The sequence below is a fragment of the Hemiscyllium ocellatum genome, chromosome 36 (genome assembly GCF_020745735.1).
Source record: "Hemiscyllium ocellatum isolate sHemOce1 chromosome 36, sHemOce1.pat.X.cur, whole genome shotgun sequence".
NCBI classification, from domain to species: domain Eukaryota; kingdom Metazoa; phylum Chordata; class Chondrichthyes; order Orectolobiformes; family Hemiscylliidae; genus Hemiscyllium; species Hemiscyllium ocellatum.
The window spans coordinates 18,154,780-18,175,815 of record NC_083436.1 but is presented as its reverse complement, the minus strand read 5'-3'; the positions used below and the strand labels follow the sequence as shown (position 1 = coordinate 18,175,815).

General features: G+C 42.0%; 1 protein-coding gene across 5 annotated transcripts in view; it reads right to left on the bottom strand.

Annotated features, from left to right (window-relative positions):
• ucp1 (uncoupling protein 1) overlaps positions 1–21,036 on the bottom strand; it is an 86,260-nt gene that overhangs the window by 51,759 nt on the left and 13,465 nt on the right. For 2 of the 5 annotated variants that reach the window (XM_060851296.1, XM_060851299.1), the window contains exon 1: positions 14,225–14,552. The exons of the other annotated variants lie outside the window; for them this stretch is intronic. The gene's annotated coding sequence lies outside the window, so the exon portion shown is untranslated. Of the gene's footprint in view, positions 1–14,224; positions 14,553–21,036 lie in introns of those variants that run through there. 5 annotated transcript variants of the gene reach the window in all.

Sequence of the window (21,036 nt, the reverse complement as noted above, 5' to 3'; positions counted from 1 at the left end):
GGCCCTGGTGGAACCCAAACTGGGCGTCACTGAGCAGGTTATTGCTGAGCAGGTGCTGCTTGACAGCACTGTTGATGACACCTTCCATCACCTTACTGATGGTCAAGAGTACATTGATGGGGCAATAACTGGTCTGGTTGGATTTGTCCAGCTTTTTTTAATGTCCTGGACATACTTGGGCAATTTTCCACATCGTCAGGTAGATGCCAATGTTGTAACCGTACTGGAAGAGCTTGGCTGGGGGAGCAGCAAGTTCTGGAACACATGTCTTTTTGGACTTCAAGTTTAGTATAAGTGTATGTAAACTACATTTTTGCTTCCATTGTGAGTGTCGATCGATAAGAATTTAACCTAAAGGTCAGGGAATACATTCTGTAAGATTTTATTGATCGGTGTTGTTGAAAAAGACAGAGCGTACTTATTTACTGTGTTTCTGAGAGAACCAGATGTGACTGGTTCTTGTCAGTTCTATGTTTTGCAAATTGTGTTGAATTTGCTTTACTCAAAGTACAGTTCTGTCCACTTCAATTAATAATACAAATGTCCTTCATGTATATATACTTATCAGGACCAGAATCTGACCAGGATTCACAATTGTCATGTTGTATAAAGTAATGGTTCTGAATAGTTTAATGGTAAAGATTGCATTGGACTCCATCCAGTCTGATCATAAAGTCATAGAGATTTACAGGACAGAAAGAGGCCATTCGGCCCACAGCCAGTCAAAACCATACCCATTCTAATCCCATCTTCCAGCATTTGGTCATGGCCTTTTATGCCCTAACTTTGCAACTGTACATCTAAATCTTTAATTGTTCTGAGAATTACTGCCTCTACCACCTTTACAAGTCATGAGTTCCAGATTTTTGCCATCCTCTGAGTGAAAACATTTTTCCTTACACCATCTGGTAAATTTTCTGCCCCTTACCTTAAGTCTATACCCCTCATTATTAATCCCTCCATCAAGAGGAAAGGTTTCTTTCTGTCTACCCTATCTATGCCCCTCATAATTTTATACAATTCATTCATGTCCCCTCTCAATCTCTTCTGCCCCAGAGTAAACAAACGCAGTCTGACCACACAATAACATCCATACAATAATGTTTGGTTGGAGACTTGTCATCTCTGGCTCCTGACTGTCTGATAATTATGTCTAACTTAATGAAAGTTGTTTCTTTTGCTGTAATGCAATAAGCATTTTAATATTGCTAAGAAAATTCCCTACTCTCGTTGTGACTCAATAGTGGTTGATCCTCTACCACTAGTAATTAGATAGGCCTTAAACCTCAGCCCCACTGGGAGTTGCCTGAACCATTATTGCTCATTTCAAAGAGTAGAGAAAGGACTTTTGTGGCAGAGTAGTAGTGTCCTTATCTTTGGACAAGAACATTCAGGTTCAAGTCCCAGCTTACCAGAGGTGTGTCATAACATGTCTGAATGAGTCGATTAAAGTAGCAAAAAGAGCAGAGAGGGGAATTGATGGTAACACTCTCGCCAAACCACAAGCTGCCAGTCACTGGTGCTTCAACATCCACCATTTCCAGTTTACCTTCTCCCCTAATCCCGACCTTCCTGTTGACCATGTGATTTACATTACGGTCGAGAGATGTGGGACAGGAGTTTGGAAGGTGATGTCATTAATCCTTTGTCTTCGAAACATGGCTTTGGTGAAGAAAGCGAGCTAAAATCAGACAGTATCTCTCATGCGTGACTCTACTGCAAGTTAAAATTGAGGCTAAATTAGATTACTTACAGTGTGGAAACAGGCCCTTCGGCCCAACAAGTCCACACCGACGCGCAACCCACCCATACCCCTACATTTACCCCTTACCTAACACTACAGGCAATTTAGCATGGCCAATTCACCTGACCCACACATCTTTGGACTGTGGGAGGAAACCCACGCAGATATGGGGAGAACGTGCAAACTCCACACAGTCAGTCACCTGAGTCAGGAATTGAACCCAGATCTCAGGTACTGTGAGACAGCAGTGCTAGCCACTGTGCCACCGTGCCACCCACTAAATTGATCTGATATAGGACAAATATAACCATTTCAAAAATAAACACCAAAAAATTCATATCTGGAGTTCTCAATCTGGCCCTGAAATCATGTAAGAAAAAAGTTACCTTGAAATAATTTAAATTTTCTGAAAGACATGGTTTAAAATTAAGAAAGATTTTCATCTGTATGGTGTAACATATGGTTTCTGAAAGTTACAGCCAACAAAGTACTTACAAAGTATAATCACTACTGTAACATAGGAAACCTGTAGTCAACATAGTGACCAAGTTGTACACAGCAAGTTCACAAACAGCGATGTGGTAAAGACCAGATAACTATTATTTTTAGTGTCATTGATTAAGGTAAGTATCGGCCAGAACACTGGGATGTCTCCCCAGGGTTTCAAACCAGTGCTTTGAATCTGTTACCCATACTTGAGTAGATTTTGGTCTTTAACTCTGGGTAGAAAACATTGTCTGGGCCAACAGCAAAATAGTAAATTTGGCAGAGGCCCTTATTGTTCCACCTTTATCCAGGAGGAGATGGACGATCCTCCTCACTTGGACTTTTTTTGGCACTCCTCACAGGTGACACATAGCTGTTCATATTGGAGACTGGAATGATGAGACATGCGGTGGTTGGGAACATGTTTGATGATGGTGATGTAGGGATGTGGGGCTACACTGTTTGCAAAATAGTGGGAAATTGAGGTGTAGACATCCCACTAAATTGAATGTCGGTACCTGATTAGCATTCTTTGTCTCCATCCTGCTGAAGCCAGCAGTCATCATCATCATCCTTTACCTAACGTTGAAGAAAAAAACTGCAGATGTTGGAAATCTAAAACAAAACAAAAATCAGAAATTGCTGGAGAAACTCAGCAGCTCTGCCAGCAACTGTGGGGAGAAAGCAGAAAGAAGGACAGTTCTGAAGAATGGTCACTTGACTCGGAACTTAAGTCTGCTTTCCCTCCACACATGCTGCCAGATCTGCTGAGTTTCTCCAGCAATTATGTTTTGGCTTCATCATCCTTAGCCTATTTATATTCTTGAAACTGAGGAAATCCATCTGTTCAAGATGAAATTTAACCTGGGCAGGAGACATTATGCACGTAACGTCATTACAATATCTAAACAATCAATGCAACTCCTTGGAGCAGACTGCTCTCACGCCCTGTCCTGTCTCCATTGAAAGTAGTTTGGAGGTTGGCTGGGGTCACCTGTAAAATTTTTAACATTTCTTTATCTCACCTGACCCAAAACTACCAAACATGTTGTGAGCTTCAAGCTTCTATCAGAATGCCCAGTGATGAGTGAAAATCAATCACATTTACCCAACAATATTGCTTACATTGAGTCATTACTTAACAGGAGCACGAACATTAATAAGCCAGATTGTAAACATAGGGATTTCAAATGTAGCTCAGCGAATAAAGAAAAAGATAGTTAAAAGGCTAACAGTAGTTCATTAAAGCAGAGTGACTACTAATAGTGTGGCTTAAAGGCCAATAGTGTATTCTGTGACTCTTGCATTGATCCCATTCAGCAGGATTTACTGACAAACTATACCATCTAACAGCACATTCTTCAGGATTCTCAGAATCTATTTATACTCACAGCTACTATCGTTAAAGAAAACTACAAAAGAAAGCATTTTGTATATTACTGGGTCAGAGGGTTTTGTTGAATTCTAACAGCAAGGCCAGCATTTATTTTCATTCCTATTTGAACTGCATGACTTGCGAGAGTAGTTCAATCACATTCAGGCCTGACCAGGTAAGCAGGGCAGACTTCCATCCTTAAAGGCTGAAGCACAAGGTTTTTATGATAATCTCCTTGACAATATTAGTGCTACTCTCCTGACTGGCCACTATGGAGACACAGAACTGGCCATGATGACCCATACCCTAAGCTGCAAAGATACGGAGCTCCCGACTGAGAGCACCCCCACTGAATGCCTGACCATGGCTAATCCCCTGGACTGGTATCGGAAACTGCCTTTGACTTATTGTACTGGCAGCCCCTTATTGACAGATCCCCACCTCCCTGAGCTGCACCATAGTTCCAATGTGCTTCAAGGCCATTACCATTGTCCCCAAGCTGAGGAAATATTCAGCGTCCTGTCTCAATGACTAAACAACCTGTCTCTGAAAGTGGACAAAATGAAAGAGTTGGTGGTTGACTTCAGGAGGGCATGGAGTGACCACTTACCGCTGGACATTGGCGGCTCTCCCATGGAGATCGTGAAGAGCACCAAATTTGGCGTGGATCTGGCAGAGAATCTCACCTGGTCTCTCAACACGAGCTCCACAGTGAAGAAAGCTCAGTAGCATCTTTACTTTCTGGGTAGATTGAGAGAAGCCCCCTCTCACTTCTCATCCTTACCACATTCTACGGAGGGTTCATTGAGAGTACCCTGAGCTGCTGCATCACTGCCTGGTTCGGGAATTGCACCCGTCTTGGATGGTAAGACCATGCAACGGATAGTGAGGACAGCTGAGAAGATCATTAGGGTCTCTCTTCCCTCCATTACAGACATTTACACCACACGCTGCATCCGAAAGACTAAGAGCATTATGGAAGACCCCACACACCTCCTCACTCAAACTCTTCTCCTTCCTGCCATCTGAGAGAAGATACCGGAGCATTTGGTCTCTCACAGTCAGACTGTGAACAGTTTCTTCCCCCAAGCCATCAGATTCCTTAACACTGTGTGATCGGACTCTTTTCCATTTGAAATTCTTTGCACAACTTTGAATTGCTACTAGAACAATGTCTATTAATTATCATTCTTTTATTACACTGTAATTAGCGTGATTTGACTTCTTATACACTTTATACCGTGCTTTGTATGATTGTGTAGTTTGTGCTGTCCATGTAGCACCTTGGTCCTGGAGGAATGCTGTCTAGTTTTTTACTGTATCAATTGTATATGGTAGAAATGACAAATATAACCTACTCTGGTATACTCTACTCCATGAAGTTCACTGACGACTACTCTCTGAGACATGTCTATTTGCATGTTACACACTCACCCAGGTAGCCATGAACTGTGCCATCATTAAGACAGCAAGTGAGCAGCCCTAGAATTCAGCCTGGTCTAATCGGTGAGCTCGGTGCATGTCTGCACCACATGCAAAGTGTCCTCGCAGCAGCCTTTTAATGTTAATCGCTGAAATGCAGATCTCAACTTCCTAAACATCTTGCAGGTGAACTGGAGCGGTGCCACAATGATCCTGAGAGGTTGGCAATAATTAGATGCCAATGTCCATGGATGAAGTGTGCCCACATATCGTGCCCTGAGATGCTGCTACATGGTGAGTAACTTGAAGGTTCTTTGCAGACAGCATAAAGCTGACGTCTCCATGAAATGGCTCTGACGTCCACATCAAGAATTCTCAGCATCTGGTTTGCTCATAGCTGATCATAGGAATGTAAGCTGCATTTTAATATCTCTCTCTTCTGTCTCTTTTCAAGACCAGGAGTGACAATCCTTTCAAATATTTTTGAGGCTATTGGTCACACATTAATTGCTGGCTCAGGTTTGATTAACTCATTGTACAGACTACTTCCAACTGTTCGCCTCATAGTTCAGACATCAATGAAGGGTCAAATTGTCTTGCATGCAGTACTACTTGCAAGTGGGAAACTCAACTTACAATCCCAATTTTACTTATCTCTTTGGCTCTAAACCATAAATTATGGAGTGACTCCATAAACAAGGCTTCACAGTTCCCATCAGCCCTGTCTAGGCAAGATGATTGCCTTGGGTCAGACTGTAGCCTGAATCTCCTCTCTTCCCTTAACCCCTCCTAACCATTCATTAAATTAGAGAAAATTAAGTGGCATTATCCACACAATGGACTCTTTGTCAGAGCAAGGTTAGAATAGCAGGAGTTTGAAGTGACAAAGAAAAATTGGTCTTTCTAATTCCAGAAAAATAATTTGCCAATAAATGAATTGAACTAGAATAGTTGGATCTTGATAGGCTTTGATTTACATAGGGAGCTTTTCAGTATTTCCATGTACATCTTGCAGTAATTTTACTGTGAACTGTACACATTTCATGTAGGGCATGAAATGCAAACCAATGAACTGTCTTGCCCCAGATTTGTAAGCGATTCATTGTGCAGCAGGCACTACTCTCAGAGTTTTGCCCGAGCGTCCATTAAAAGAATTCAGAATTCTCCTGCAGCATACAGAGCGAAGGATTAGCAGTTAGGAACAGCCATTAATAATTCAATGCTTACTCTTATCCAGTAATGTGCTCGTAGATGAATGATGAAATCAGGTTTAACACAATGCTGCAGAAATTAGTTTTATTTCAAATGTGTGAAAGATCATAGGCAATGAATAGCAAGGTGCTTTATAGCAAGGAAAGGGAAATTTGTGCTCCTGACATTATTCATTTTAATATACACACATCATAAGTGAGCCTGAAGCATAAGGATAACTTTCAACATTGACAGGGCTGACCTGCTGCGCTTTTCCAGCAACACATTTTCAGTTATGGCATCTGCCCAAAATACATGCCACCCCATCCTCCTTTTCATTATCCAGTTGCAATTTGATACAGTACTAGTGCAACTGTTCACACGCTCCTTACCAAGTTGTCCACTTATAGTGAACATACCAGTTTTTCAACACTCTCGAGTGTTGTTAGAGCTGCACCCATTCAGGCAAATGGAATGTGTTCATCAGAGTGCTGATTCACATTCACTCTACCATTATGCTACCTTAAGGGACTAATGGACGTGCACATCAAGGTCTCTGTGATCCTTGGTGCTTCCCAGAGTCCTACTGTTCATTATTATCCCCTTGCTTTGTTTGTCATTGAATATTTCTAAGGCTGAATTTGATAGCTTCTTGATTGACAAGACAGTCAAAGAGAAAAGGTGTACAGGGTTTCATTTGGTATGAACAGGACAGTAAAGTTGTGACCATAATCGTATGAATGATGACCTCATCATATGGAGAAGCATGTTTAGGAGGCCAAAAGGCCTTCTCTTGCTCCTCATTTGTATGTTTGTATTTATGTATGCTTTATACATTTCAAAATTTATCTTGCACTGGTCCGGACTTACACTGGAATGGTTGTAAATTTGAAGTAGAACAAAATTGCACTTTATGAAAACCACACTTGTGTTCTGAGTACATCCTCCCTTCAGTCTTCGACATTGATAACTACATTCTCCTCCTTCAATACCTACCCCTATCATTCAGCTGAGTGGAATTGTGGTTACCTGCTTCTATAATTGCCGAGCCAAACATTCTTGACATAACTTCACCTCCTGCTCCCTCACCCTGCCATCGCTAAGGAATTCCCCAAGGACCCATCCTTCTACCTAGTTACATCATCCAAAAATATAAGAAAAGGTTCCATGTGGATATTCCACGTGTTCACCAACCCCTCCATTTAAAGCCTTTAAGAGTAACAGAGGATTGTTTTGAATATGTCCAATCGTCCACACTTTCAGTTTCTATTATTCATACCGAGACTTAATTGACAACAAATGTTTAGAATTTCAAGTTTATAGTATCTTTAATGGTCTCAGGATATTCTAAAACACTTTACAACCAGCAAAGTAGTTTTAATGTGTAATCACTATTCACTTGTGGATAATGGTGAAAATCAGACATGGTGATGGAATAAATAGCCAGATCACCATTTACTAGGTGTTGGCTCAGGAATGGATGTTGGCTGAGGGAGTTCAGATAAAGGGACAAAATATTGGAAATACCCAACAGCTCCTGTGGAAAGAGAAACGAGATTAATGTTCAAAAAATTCCTTGTTTCGATGTTGCATTCTTTCAACTGATAAGCTAAGAGAAACACACACACACACACACACACACACACACACACACACACACACACACACACACACACACACACACACACACACACACACACACACACACACACACACCCTCCCAAAGAGGGAGGGTGCTATCACATTGAATCAGAGGCCGGATTAGGTTTAGTTTTTGTGAGAAAATGCCAATGAGGTAAATTGTAAACATTGCTCCTTTACCACAGTTTGCAAAAATTTGGCCATTCTCTCTCAATGTGAACAAAGACTCAGGAATGCATTTGTCGTGAAGGTAAGTTTGCCATAGTCTTACCAGACCATACAGCTGCTCTCTTGTTAGAGATAGATGGTTGGTTAAACCTTAGGGTCACCATGTCTTAGACAAGGGTAGCGGCACGGTGGCACAGTGGCTAGCACTGCTGCCTCACAGTGCCAGAGACCCGGGTTCAATTCCTGCCTCAGGTAACTGTCTGTGTGGAGTTTGCACATTCTCCCTGTGTCTGCGTGGGTTCCCTCTGGGTGCTCTGGTTTCCTCCCACAGTCCAAAGATGTGCACGTTAGGTGAATTGGCCATGCTAAATTGCCCATAGTGTTAGGTGAAGGAGTAAATGTAGGGGAATGAGTCTGGGTGGGTTGCTCTTCGGAGGGATAGATTTGTGGGAATGAAGGGCCTGTTTCCACACTGTAAGTAATCTAATCTAATATAATTAAACCTCAGCTGGTGCAGGAAATGTACCCACACTGTTGGCAGCAAACCAGCCAGCCAACCAACCATCAGGTGGCCCTCTAGTGCTCAATTATCAATATACAAGGACAACCTAAATCAGATTTAACATTGCTACAATAAATTAAAGGTGACAAAATTAGCTACTCGGACACACAACAATATCTGTTTAGAAGCTAGGAGAAATTGAGGACTGGAGATACTGGAGATCAGAGTCAAGAGAGTGGTGCTGGAAAAACATAGGTCAGGCAGCATCCAAGGAGCAGGAGAGTCGACGTTTCAGACATTCCCGATGAAGTGCTGATGCCCAAAAAGTCAATTCTCCTGCTCCATCGGCGTTTTGAGCATAAGCACTTCATTGGGAATGTCTGAAACGTCGATTCTCCTGCTCCTTGGATGCTGCCTGACCTATGTTTCTCCAGCACCACACTCTCGACTCTGATTAGAAGCTGTTCGGTGAACAATATAGTTTTCAACTGCTAGTCTGTTGACGAATGTTTGGCAAATGCTTCAAAGGTCTGTTCAATTTTCTTACTAACACAATCCCAGGGGAACAAAACAGGGTGCTTTCTGTATAATCTTTTTAAGAATACATTTCTTCTTGTTTCCTGTAAATATGTGTGATAAGAAGATTCTATCACAGGAGTAGTAAGTCCTATTTTCAAAAAGTAGCGAAGGCTGTTAGTACGTGTTAATACCTACAGCTCATACATTTGCTGTGATAAGCTCTTATTTAGTGGGTGTCTTTTGGTTTTAAATTGTTAAATAGAGCTACATGTATGGCCATAGCACCACTATCTTTACCTGGTCTGAACTACATGTGACTCCAGACCCACAGCAATATGGTTGACTCTTAATTGCCCTCTAAGATGAGTAATAAATGCTTACCTAGTCAATGTAGCCCTCAACCTGTGAACAAAAAAATAGTTGAGAGGGGAAATTTAAAGGAGATGTGTGAGTAAAGCTTTTTTTATGCAAAGGGTGGGAGGAACCCATTGCCAGGGAGGTGATTGGAGCAGATATGGTCACAATGTTTAAGAGGCAGTTAGACAGGAACAAACAAGGATTTGAAGAATACAGACCATGTGCAGGCAGATGGGATTAGTTTAGAATGACATCATTGTCAGCACACACATGGTGCTTCGAAGGGCTTGTTCCTGTAGTGCTCTATGTTCTCCGAGAGATTTGCTCAAGAAGGATGTTCATTGTGTTTGGCAAGATAACCACTAGTACTCTTGAGTCTTCTTTGCAGGTCTTGTCAACAAAACCTTTTTTTTACTGCAACGTCATGATGCCGGGAAAGTCACAAGAAAGGCCTAGGTGCATGTGTTTTGCAGGATGAGAAACGTACTGCTTTTGGTTTGAACATGACTCAACTTCTACCTTCTCCTCAGTCATTGCACATACTAACGCACTGCCCAAATAGTAACCATCAGACACAATACCATCTGAAAAGCATCATAAATATTGTGAGGATAGCAACATTTTGCAAAAGAACCTCACTCCAGAAAATCAAGGATTTAACTCTTCCAGTACCTATATTTTATGTGGACAATTCTTAAGTGAAAGTTTGAATGGAAGTGAAAAGCACGGTATTGTGTGTTGTCTTTCTTTAAGATGTAAGTCATGGAGCTGCACCAATCTGTATGACCATCAGCCTTCTGAGTGATACTATGTCACTCCATCTCAGTCAGTTCCATTTGTAGCTTCTCCTGAACGCATATGCTGCATTCCTTTAAGGATCAATGAATGGCTTTGCATTATCCTGAAGATGCATTATTGCATTGTCATTTAAATTGCTGATTGTGTCAAAGCAGTCTGAGTACAACCATTTGAGATTGTTGACTCCATTGATTGCATCAATCTATTTCACCACAGTGGGTGTGGTTTGAATTTCATGAATTATGACTGCATTGAGATGATCTGTTTGTAGAGGGCATTCTTACAGTACTGGATTGTCGTTATCTATCAGGTAAAAGTTTTGGAAAGCCAAGGTGAACTTGCATGTTGGTATCTGATTGGGCCAATTCAGAGAAATGGTGATCATGGAGGTCAAATTGATTAACAATTCAACAAGAGGAAGAAAAGTAAGTTTTGCTACTTTAATTTCTTTCCCAGTTGTTAAGTTGACACATGAAATGATGCTTACAGGAAATCTCATTTTATTTCAATTTAAATTCTATAGTTTAAGAAGTTGAGACTGGTCAACAATAATATGGTTAACTTGCTAAATAATGTTTTAGTTTAATCAATGCTATTATTGATGAGACCCGGCCTGTCATATCATTGGTCAATAATCTTCAAGTGGATAGGCCTTGATTTGCCCTTCAGCAGAACTTCCCACTTGACCAAGAACTTGCCTATTTCCTGCTTCTGGACATGAAATGCAACAGTTATACCACTGTCTCTTTTTTTTTGTCCCGGGTTTAACCAGGTGGTTCGCCATTTAATAACATCATGAATCACACCCTTATTGTCCCATAGATATGGAATCCTTAACAAAATGCTGACACAAAAATCCACAATTATTGACATGAAAGGCTAAACAACTCCCTCCAATATTTGAAGACAGACATTGTTCCAAATTCCATCCTTTCAAGTTAATTATGTATTTCATTCCTTCTTCAATTTTAGTTGCAAGCAAAATTTTAACAAAGTATTGTAACTTAAATGTAATGTCCCAGCCTAAATCACATCATATGTCTGAAAAGCTAAAAACTTGACAGTCCTGGCTTTATAAGATACATCTAGCTTGATCTTTGATGTGTTTAGATTAGATTAGATTAGACTTACAGTGTGGAAACAGGCCCTTCGGCCCAACAAGTCCACACCGACCCGCCGAAGCGCAACCCACCCATACCCCTACATTTACCCCCTACCTAACACTACGGGCAATTTAGCTTGGCCAATTCACCTGACCCGCACATCTTTGTTACTGTGGGAGGAAACCGGAGCACCCGGAGGAAACCCACGCAGACACGGGGAGAACGTGCAAACTCCACACAGTCAGTCGCTTGAGTCGGGAATTGAACCCGGGTCTACAGGCGCTGTGAGGCAGCAGTGCTAACCACTGTGCCACCGTGCCGCCCCGTGTTCTTTACAGTAAGTATGTTTCCCAAGCTAGATCTTTGGAGGGAAAGCTATACATATACCCTTCAGAATGAAGAATTGAAAGGAATGCCAGCTATGGTTTCACATTTGATTATCTTCAAATATTGGGGATAATTGTTCATTTGCAAATCGTACAATGATTAGATTAGATTCCCTACAGTGTGGAAATAGGCCCTTTGGCCCAACAAGTTCACACTGAACTTCTGAAGAGTAACCCACCCAGACCCATTTCCCTCTGACTAATGCACTTAACACTACGGGCAATTTAGCATGGCCAATTCACCTGACTTGCACATCTTTGGACTGTGGGAGGAAACCAGAGCACCTGGAGGAAACCCACACAGACACAGGGAGAATGTGCAAACTCCACACAGACAGTCGCCTGAGGCTGGAATCAAACCCAGGTCCCTGGCGCTGTGAGGCAGCAGTGCTAACCACTGATCCACCGTGTTACCTCTAGAGCTTTGTCATGTGATTGAAACATCTCCAATTCATCTAATAATTTACTTTTGATATGCAATGATAATTTTGCAACAAGGTCATGAATCATCTTTCAAATCCTTAGTGCCATTAAAAATCATATAATCAAATTCTGAATCACATCCTATCAAATGCATGATACCTGTCAATTCTTTATGGAGTTAAAAATCACACAACACCAGGTTGTAGTCCAACAGGTTTCCTTGGAAGCACTGGTTTTCAGAGCGCTGCTCCTTCATCAGATGGTTGTGAAGTATAAGATCGTAAGACATTGATTTATAGCAGAAGTTTACAGTATGATGTAGCTGAAATTATATATTGAAAAAGACCTAGATTATTTGTTCAGTCTCTCATCTTTTAGAATTATCATGTTGGTTTCAGTTCATTCTAAAAGATGAGAGACATAACAAACAATCCAGGTCTTTGTCAAGATGCAATTTCAGTTACATCACACTGTAAACTTTTGCTATAAATTCAGTGTCTTACGATCTTATACACCACAACCATCTGATGAAGGAGCAGTGTTCCGAAAGCTAGTGCTTCCAAATAAACATGTCCGTCTATAAGCTGGTGTTGTGTGATTTTTAACTTTGTCCACCCCAGTCCAACACCAGCATCTTCACAGCAATTCTTTATGAGACAGCAGGTGGCGCATCAGAGCAAATTAAGGATCAGCTCAACACAGATCTCAATATGATCATGCAACATCAGAATGTAAACTTAAGAAGAACAAGTTACAACACTCCGAGCATGACAATTTCAATTTACCATTCATCACGGGATCATTGAAAAAGGTTATTTTGTTGTTACTCAAAAGATCATCTGCCTTATATAAAGATACTTTGCTGCCAAGGCACTAATTATAATTGTTTAAGATGGCTATGTGTCATCTGTACCAGCTAGGACCAACAGCCAGAGAGCATTAAAGAGCAGGCCAGGGGTGATTTCTGATCTACCCAGCCTCCTGTACACAGTTGAGATCGAAAGATAATAGAATAGACAACTTGACCTGCATTACTCCATTTTCTGGCACAGTTAGTTGGCATTGAAAATTGCCCTAATCACACATATATTTTTCAGACAATGTTTCCCTGCATACAATAATTAACCAGTCGTTATAAAGCTTGTGCCAATAAAAATAAACGAGTACAGGTATTTTAGAGCCAAGAACGAAACAATTATTCAGATTTCTCACTACACCTTTCCAGGAAGTTGGGACAGACAGAAAACCTTAAAGAGAGTAACCCGCTGTTTGGCAGAGGCCTGGAACATTTACAAGATTTATCCTGATTCTGACATAACTTTGATGTAAGATCAGTGGAACACACAGAGAAACAATGCACCTTACACCTGTCTTCCTCCCTATCTCCACCCGCTTTCACCTACACCTTTGTGGGCAGCATGGTGGCACAGCGGTGAGCACTGCTGCACTCAGAGTGCCAGAGACCCGGGTTCAATTCCTCCCTCAGGCGATTGACTGTGTCGAGTTTGCACATTCTCCCTGTGTCTCCGTGGGTTTCCTCCGGGTGCTCCGGTTTCCTCCCACAGTCCAAAAATGTGCAGGTTAGGTGAATTGACCACGCTAAATTGCCCGTAGTGTTAGGGGCAGGGGTAAATGTAGGGGAATGGGGCTGGATGGGTTGCGCTTCGGCAGGTCGGTGTGGACTTGTTGGGCCGAAGAGCCTGTTTCCACACTGTAAGTCATCTAATCTTATCTAATACATGATACCTGTATGGAAAAAATACAAAGGTCAGAATGGCTGCGTTTGTGAAGTGTTGTGAAGCCCCATATAGTGGGATAGGATGCTGACAACTTTCCTCTGGCCTGGTCTGAACAATTTATAAATAGGAAAAGGATAGGTATTCCCACTGGTTCTGAACCAACATCTCCCCCACCCCACCTGAGCCTCCATTGTGGTCATGGTGATGCTTAATCCATCAGTTCCAGAGGGAGTTCTGACTCATTCTCCACTCAACTCATCCAAGTGTTTTGGGTGGTTTTGCTGAAAGATCACGGATCCGTCTGTTTTACCTCTGGGTCACACAGTTTCAGTGGACAGTGAAGAAAGGGAGAGTTTGCTGTGTATCTTACCTTCTCTGGTTTGATAATGTTATTGAATTTCCTGTGGCAGTGCTCTGCTGCCTTGCACACCGTTGCTGTATCTGTCAGTGTCTCTGCCTACTCCTTGAGCACACATGAGGACCGGGATGTGGAGGAGCTGGAAAATCAATCATACCTTTCCTCTTGCACACAATCAGAGGGCTGCAAATCATCACCCACAAACATCAAAGCCTTGTCCTGATAGCCATCTCCTGAATCAATCAGCTGTGAGAGTCAGAGAGTTTTACTTGATTGAGAAAGGCGATTTAAGTGTTTTCCTTTAGAATTTTTGTAACGGAGAGCTGTCTTATGTTTGCAGCCACCAGCTTCACACTGAAGGGACTTTGTTTTGATTGGGCCCATGGAAAAGTTCAGAGCTAAGCAATATGTCATCTGTATACTTTCACAAATACCCTCCTACTTTATTAAAGAATAAGGCTAAATTGTCAAATGTTGCCTTTCCCATGAGATAGTTCCACTTTGTGTTTATTCCTGTTTCCTTTATTTCTCTTTTGGTCATCAGTTCTCATATTGCCTCTGTGACTCCGTTAAAAATTATTTATTTGACAAAACCTTTACTCCTTTGGTTCTGTCAAGCAATACTCTGTTTATTACTTGGTATCAGCAATGTTAGGGATTGGGATGTTTAAATACCATTGACATTCCCTTCTAGAGGATTTGTAAAGGTTTACATTAATATGTTCATTCTTTGTTTCTGTGCATGCTATTTTCACACAGGCATGAACTCATTTTTACTTTAGTTGGTCAAAATAGGGAATTGGTAAATTGCTGCGCCAACAACAAAAGGTTTCAAAATGAATCAGTGGCACAAAGTGCAAAATAACAAGTGAATCAAAGTCATGCACAGCACTCATACTGACATCGATATGGTCATCTGATTAGTTCTATTATTGTAACCCAAACATTCCTTGGACAAGTGTTAGTGGACGATGTGGGTTGATGGTATTGCCATAAAGACAGGGAAATTAGAGCCATGGATACATGAACAGCACACATCATTGTACTCATTAACCTTCAAGTCCAAGAATCACTTTGATACATAAGAGTGAAGGGAATGGACATACCCAGAATTTAAGTTGAAGCTCCTGCCTAATTTATCAATAGAAGCATGATGTACTCACCACATTAGATAATGATGATTTATGATCAGTTCAAGTTATCCTAGCATAAGTAAAATTTCTAGTATCACCCTAAATTCTACATTCATTTAACAGTAACATAAGCAAAAAGACATTTGCAAGGATCAGACAGGGTTCTAGAGGGTTACAAGGTAGCCAGGAAGGAACTGAAGAATGGACATAGTAGAACTTGAAGGGGCATGAAAAAGCTTTAGCGGGTAGGATTAAGGAAAACCCTAAGGCATTCTACAGTTACATGAGGAGCAAGAGAATGGCCAGAGTGAGGGGAGGGCCGATCAGGGATAGTGGAGGGAACTTGTGCCTGGAGTCGGAGGAGGTAGGGGAGGTCCTTAATGAATACTTTGCTTCAGTATTCTCTGCTGAGAGGGACCTTGTTGTTTGTGCAGACCTTATGAAACAAGCTGATATGTTTGAACAGGTTGATGTTAAGAAGGAGGATGTACTGAAAATGTTGATAAACATAAGGATAGATAAATCCTCTGGGCCAGAGGGGATATACCCTAGGTTATGACAGGAAGTGAGGAAAGAGATTGCTGCACATTTGGCAATGATCTTTGTGTCCTCACTGTCCACTGGAGTAGTTCCAGATGATTGGAAGGTGGCAAATGTTATTCCCTTGTTCAAGAAAGGGATTAGGGATAATCCTGAGAATTACAGATCAGTTAGTCTTATGTCTGTGGTGAGCAAATTATTGGAGAGGATTCTGAGAGACAGGATTTATGATTACTTGGAAAACCATAGTCTGATTAGAGACAGTCAGCAAGGCTTTGTAAGGGGAAGGTCATGCCTCACAAGCCATATTGGATTCTTTGACAGTGTGACAAAACACGTTAATGAAGGTAGAGCAGAGATCTGGTGTGCAGATTTTAGCAAGGCCTTTGATAAAGTTCCTCATTGTAGCCTCATTCAGAAAGTAAGGAGGCATGGGATACAGGTAAACTTAGCTGTCTGAATACAGAATTGGTTGGTCCATAGAAGACAGAGGATGGTAGTATTTGGAAATTAGGCCATATTCAGCCTGGAGCTTGGTGACCAGTGGTGTTCTGCAGGGATCTGTTCTGGGACCTCTGCTCTTTGTGATTTTTATAAATGACTTGGATGATGAAGTGGAAGGGTGGGTTAGTAAGTTTGCCAATTGCACGAAGTTTGGTGGAGTGGTGGATAGCGTGGAGGGCTGTTGTAGGTTGCAACGGGACATTGATAGGATGCAGAACTGGGCTGGTAAGTGGTAGATGGAGTTCGACCTGGAAAAGTGTGAAGTGATTCATTTTGAAAGGTTGAATTTGAACGCAGAATTCAGGGTTAAATGCAGGATTCTTGGCAGTGTGGAGGAACAGAGGGATCTTAGGGTCCATGTCTATTGATCCTTCACAGTTGCCAACCAAGCTGAAAGAGTTGTTAATAAGGTGTATGGTGTGTTGGCTTTCATTAGCAGAGGGATTGTGTTTAAGAGCTGCGAGGCTATGCTGTAGCTGTATAGAGCCCTGGTTAGACCACACTTGGAATATTGTGTTCAGTTCTGACTGCCTCATTATAGGAAGGATGTGGAAGCTTTAGAAAGGGTACAGTGGAGATTTACCCAGATGCTGCCTGGGCTGGAGGGCATGTCTTATGAAGAAAGATTGAGGGAGCTAAGGCTTTTCTCATTGGAACGAAGAAGGATGAGAAGTGACTAAATAGAGGTGTACAAGATGATGGGAGGCAAAGATAGAGAGTATAGTCCAGAGACTTTTTTCCCAGGGCAGAAATGGCTATCACGAGGCTATCATAATTTTAAGGTGATTGGAGGAAAATTTAGGGGAGATGTCAGAGGTCAGTTCTTTACACAGAGAGTGGTGGGTACATGGAACTGCCAGTGGTGGTAGTAGAGTCAGATACATTACGGACATTTCAGCAACTCTTGGACAGGCACATGGATGATAGTAAAATGAAGGATATGTAAGTTAGTTTGATCTTAGAGTAGGATAAAAGGCCGGCAAAATATCATGGGCTGAAGGGCCTGTACTGTGCTGTACTATTCTGTGGTCTATCAAATAAATAAATATCAAATAAAACTCTACTGCCTATATGCTCAAAGTTCGATCCACCTTATGTTTACTAGCTCCAGATCTGGCCGTAACTTAATTTTAAAATTCCAATTTTTTTTTCAAATCACTCTATGGCCTCACCCTTTTTGAGCTCTGTAGCGTTATCCAGTCTACAATCCTCCAAGACATCTATAACTATCCAATTCTTATCTTGCAAGCATCTCTGATTTTAATCAATACAGCGTAAGTGGCTATCCCTGCTAGCTTCTCAGCCTTTTATTATCTTAAAACCTTCTACAACGATTCCTTTAAGGTCCTCCTCTGAGCAAGAATTTGGTCACCTGTCCTAATATCACCTTCTGCGTTTCAGTATCAAATCTTGTTTGAGAACTGTCCTATGAAATGCCTCGGGATGTCTTATCATTGTCAGGGGATTCTACAAATGTAAGTTGTTGTTGTTGCATATAGCCTCCACACATACTGGTGGGCCAATACCCTCTGAACAATGTGTGATTTCAGAGATTTGAATATTTAACTGGAACTAATTGTACAGGTGAGGTTAAAACGTGACTCTATATGATCGAGTTAATTAGGCAATAGTGAGTCTGTCAGTAAACCAATTTTTATTTCTATTGACTTGACTGGCTCCACCAAACAAATTTATTCAAGAATGTGGTAATGATGCGGCAAATTAATTAAACCAACTGGGAAGAAAGTTGACAAAGTTAACTAAATAGCATGCAATAATCAGAAATTCCTTTATATATCGGCAATCTCAATTGAATAAAGACCTGGGATTCAGTCAACAAAATCAGTTAAAGGCTAATAAAATGGCCAATGGCCTAAAATATTAGCTGTGTTTCTCTCTCCACAAATGCTGCTGATCTGCTGAACATTTCCAGTATTTTCTGTTGTATTTTAAATCAATTAAGGACAGTGCTTCACTGGAGAACACTGAGGTCACCATGTTGCCGTAAGAACTGCAAGGCTAGTGGGGGAGATGAGCAAGTGGATGGACTAGCCAGCAAGTGATCAAACAAAGAGGACTAAGCAATCAACTGATAGAATGGCCCAGCAAACAGGCTGGCTGATTTAACAGATGGAGGAGGATCAACGTAGCAGCAAGGACAACATAGTCTCTCCTGAGTGTGATGTCAGGTCACATGGATTTGAGTGAAGAAAGTTCTAATGAAGCTCTACTGAACCATTGTACTCACTGGAATTTAAAAGAATGAGAGGGGATCTCGTAGAAACATATAGAATCCTGGAGGTATCGGACAGGCCAGATGAGGGAATAATGTTCCTGATGTTGGGAAGTCCAGAACTAGGAGTCACAATCTAAGAATAAGGGGTGAGCCATTCAGGACTGAGATGAGGAAGAATTTCTTCAGAGTTTTGAACCTGTGGAATTCTCTCCCACGAGAAGTTGTTGGGGTCAGTTTATTAGATATATTCAAGAGGGAACTGACGTGGCTCTTGTTGCTAAAGGAATTGGGGTATGGAGAGAAAGCGGGATACTGAGATTGCATAGTGAGCCATGAACATATTGAATTCTGGTGCAGGTTTGAAGGGCTGAATGGCCTCCTCCTGTATCTATTTTCTATATTTCTATGTCTCTGTAGCTAGTGTAAATAGTTAGTAAATGTTCATCAGTTTTCAATAGCCTGGTGGTCCATACTCATCTTCTAAAAGCATCCCGGGCCTGGTCATGATATTTTTACACAATCCTGTGGTGCCTGTTAGGAAATGCAACATAATGGGTTAAAAATTAGGCTGCTTCTGAGTTTGGACGAGAGCATCATGAGTCACAACCTACCAATATCCAGTCCAATTGGGCAGGCAGTACGCAAATTCTGTGCAGCCTCCTCATTAAAATGATTTCAATGTGCATCTTGGTGTGACCTCTTCTACTAACCAGCTGCACAGTCAACGGGTGACCTAAGGATGTTTGAACTTATCACATGTTCCAGCTAGTCTCCAAAAGGATATTTCTCTGCATCCTTCTAGGAGACTACTACTGCTTGCTGTTGCTGCACAAGGGAAATGGAACATGAGAGGAGAGAGAGAGGTCCCAGTTTTCCTGAGAGACACATTAGTATCAAGCAGAAGGATCCAAAGAGAAGGGATGACCAGGGAGGTCAATGCGTACAGTCAGGACCCAAGAACCTCACAGCAACAGAGGAAGAAGTTTGATGACCTTACTTATGTGGTGAAAGTCATAAGTGCATCATCACATTCCTTCTCATACTCATAAAACTACTAACATCTCACACTGCTCAATGCACCAAACTCCAGCTACTGAATTAACTATGCAGCAACTCATGCCTAATATTCACATTCGTTCACTTTGCTCACTTCTCACAATCCGCACAGACCAACTGGTTAGTGAGGGCAGGCACATCCCCCAAACACAATGTAACATTCTGTTCTCAGGGAGGAGAAAGTGACAACTGCAGATGCTGGAGATCAGAGTCAAGAGTGTGGTGCTGGAAAAGCACAGCAGGTCAGGCAGCATCTGAGGAGCAGGAGAATCGACATTTCAGGCATAAGCCTTTCATCAGGAAACTTAAGCCTGGAACATTGATTCTCCTGTTCCTCGGATGCTACCTGAGCTGCTGTGCTTTTCCAGCACCACACTCTTGACTCTGATCTCCAGTATCTGCAATCCTCACTTTCTCCTAGCTAACATTCTGTTCTTACTCTTGAAAGTCAAGGTGGCCCTGACAGGAAGGAGCAGAGAATCTGTAGGGGTAGGCACAATGCCATCTACTAAGCTGGGCACAGGAGCTGCTCTGTCTCATTGAGCTCACTGCTACAGAATCCACAGCATCCAGGATCACTGAGAGTATTTGTGACAGTTACCTGCCCCTGTTTTATGCCCTTACTCAACTCCTTTCTCACTCTCAACCTGATATCTGGAATTATGTACCAGCTTAGTTTGTGTGACTGTGGATCTCTTGCTTTACCATCCACCCACTTCCCTCATCCCTCCACACTCCTGTTTGCTTTCTGCTGCAGAGCCCTCAGGAGGAAGAGGGAGAGGAACCTTATGCCAGTCATGATCAATGGTGCAACGCCACATGATCTGACATTTGCAGCTAACAGCTCAGCTGCTGGCACAGCATGCAGCTCAGCGTCAGGAACTGCACATGGTGCTTGGGCTACAGCAAGGTCAAAGGGAAAGAATACTTCCTGTCCAGCTCCCCAGAGGATGAGATGGCAGATGGGCTCTGTGGCAGCAATTGCAAGTTAGTAGAGTCGCCCAAAAGAGAGCATTGATGGCAGTGCACATGGAGATGCCTTGTGCATTCATGATCCTGAAAGGCAGCTTCAATCACAGTTGAAGACCATTTGAAAGGCCCAGTTCCAATAGGGCACAGGGTGTTGCATGGAGTTTGAAATTCATCCTTTTCTGCATAAAAGTGATGGCCAACTCTACAGCAGCACTTACAGAGCCATCACTGAGACTGTGTCTGGTGCTTCTTCAGGTACTGGTGTGGCAGTGAAAGCATCAGTCAGAGATCAGGTGATCCATGACATCACCCCATCTTGTAGCTTTTGATTTGTGCAGCACGAAGGGCATGCAGGATCTCACTGAAGTTCAGCAGCAATATTA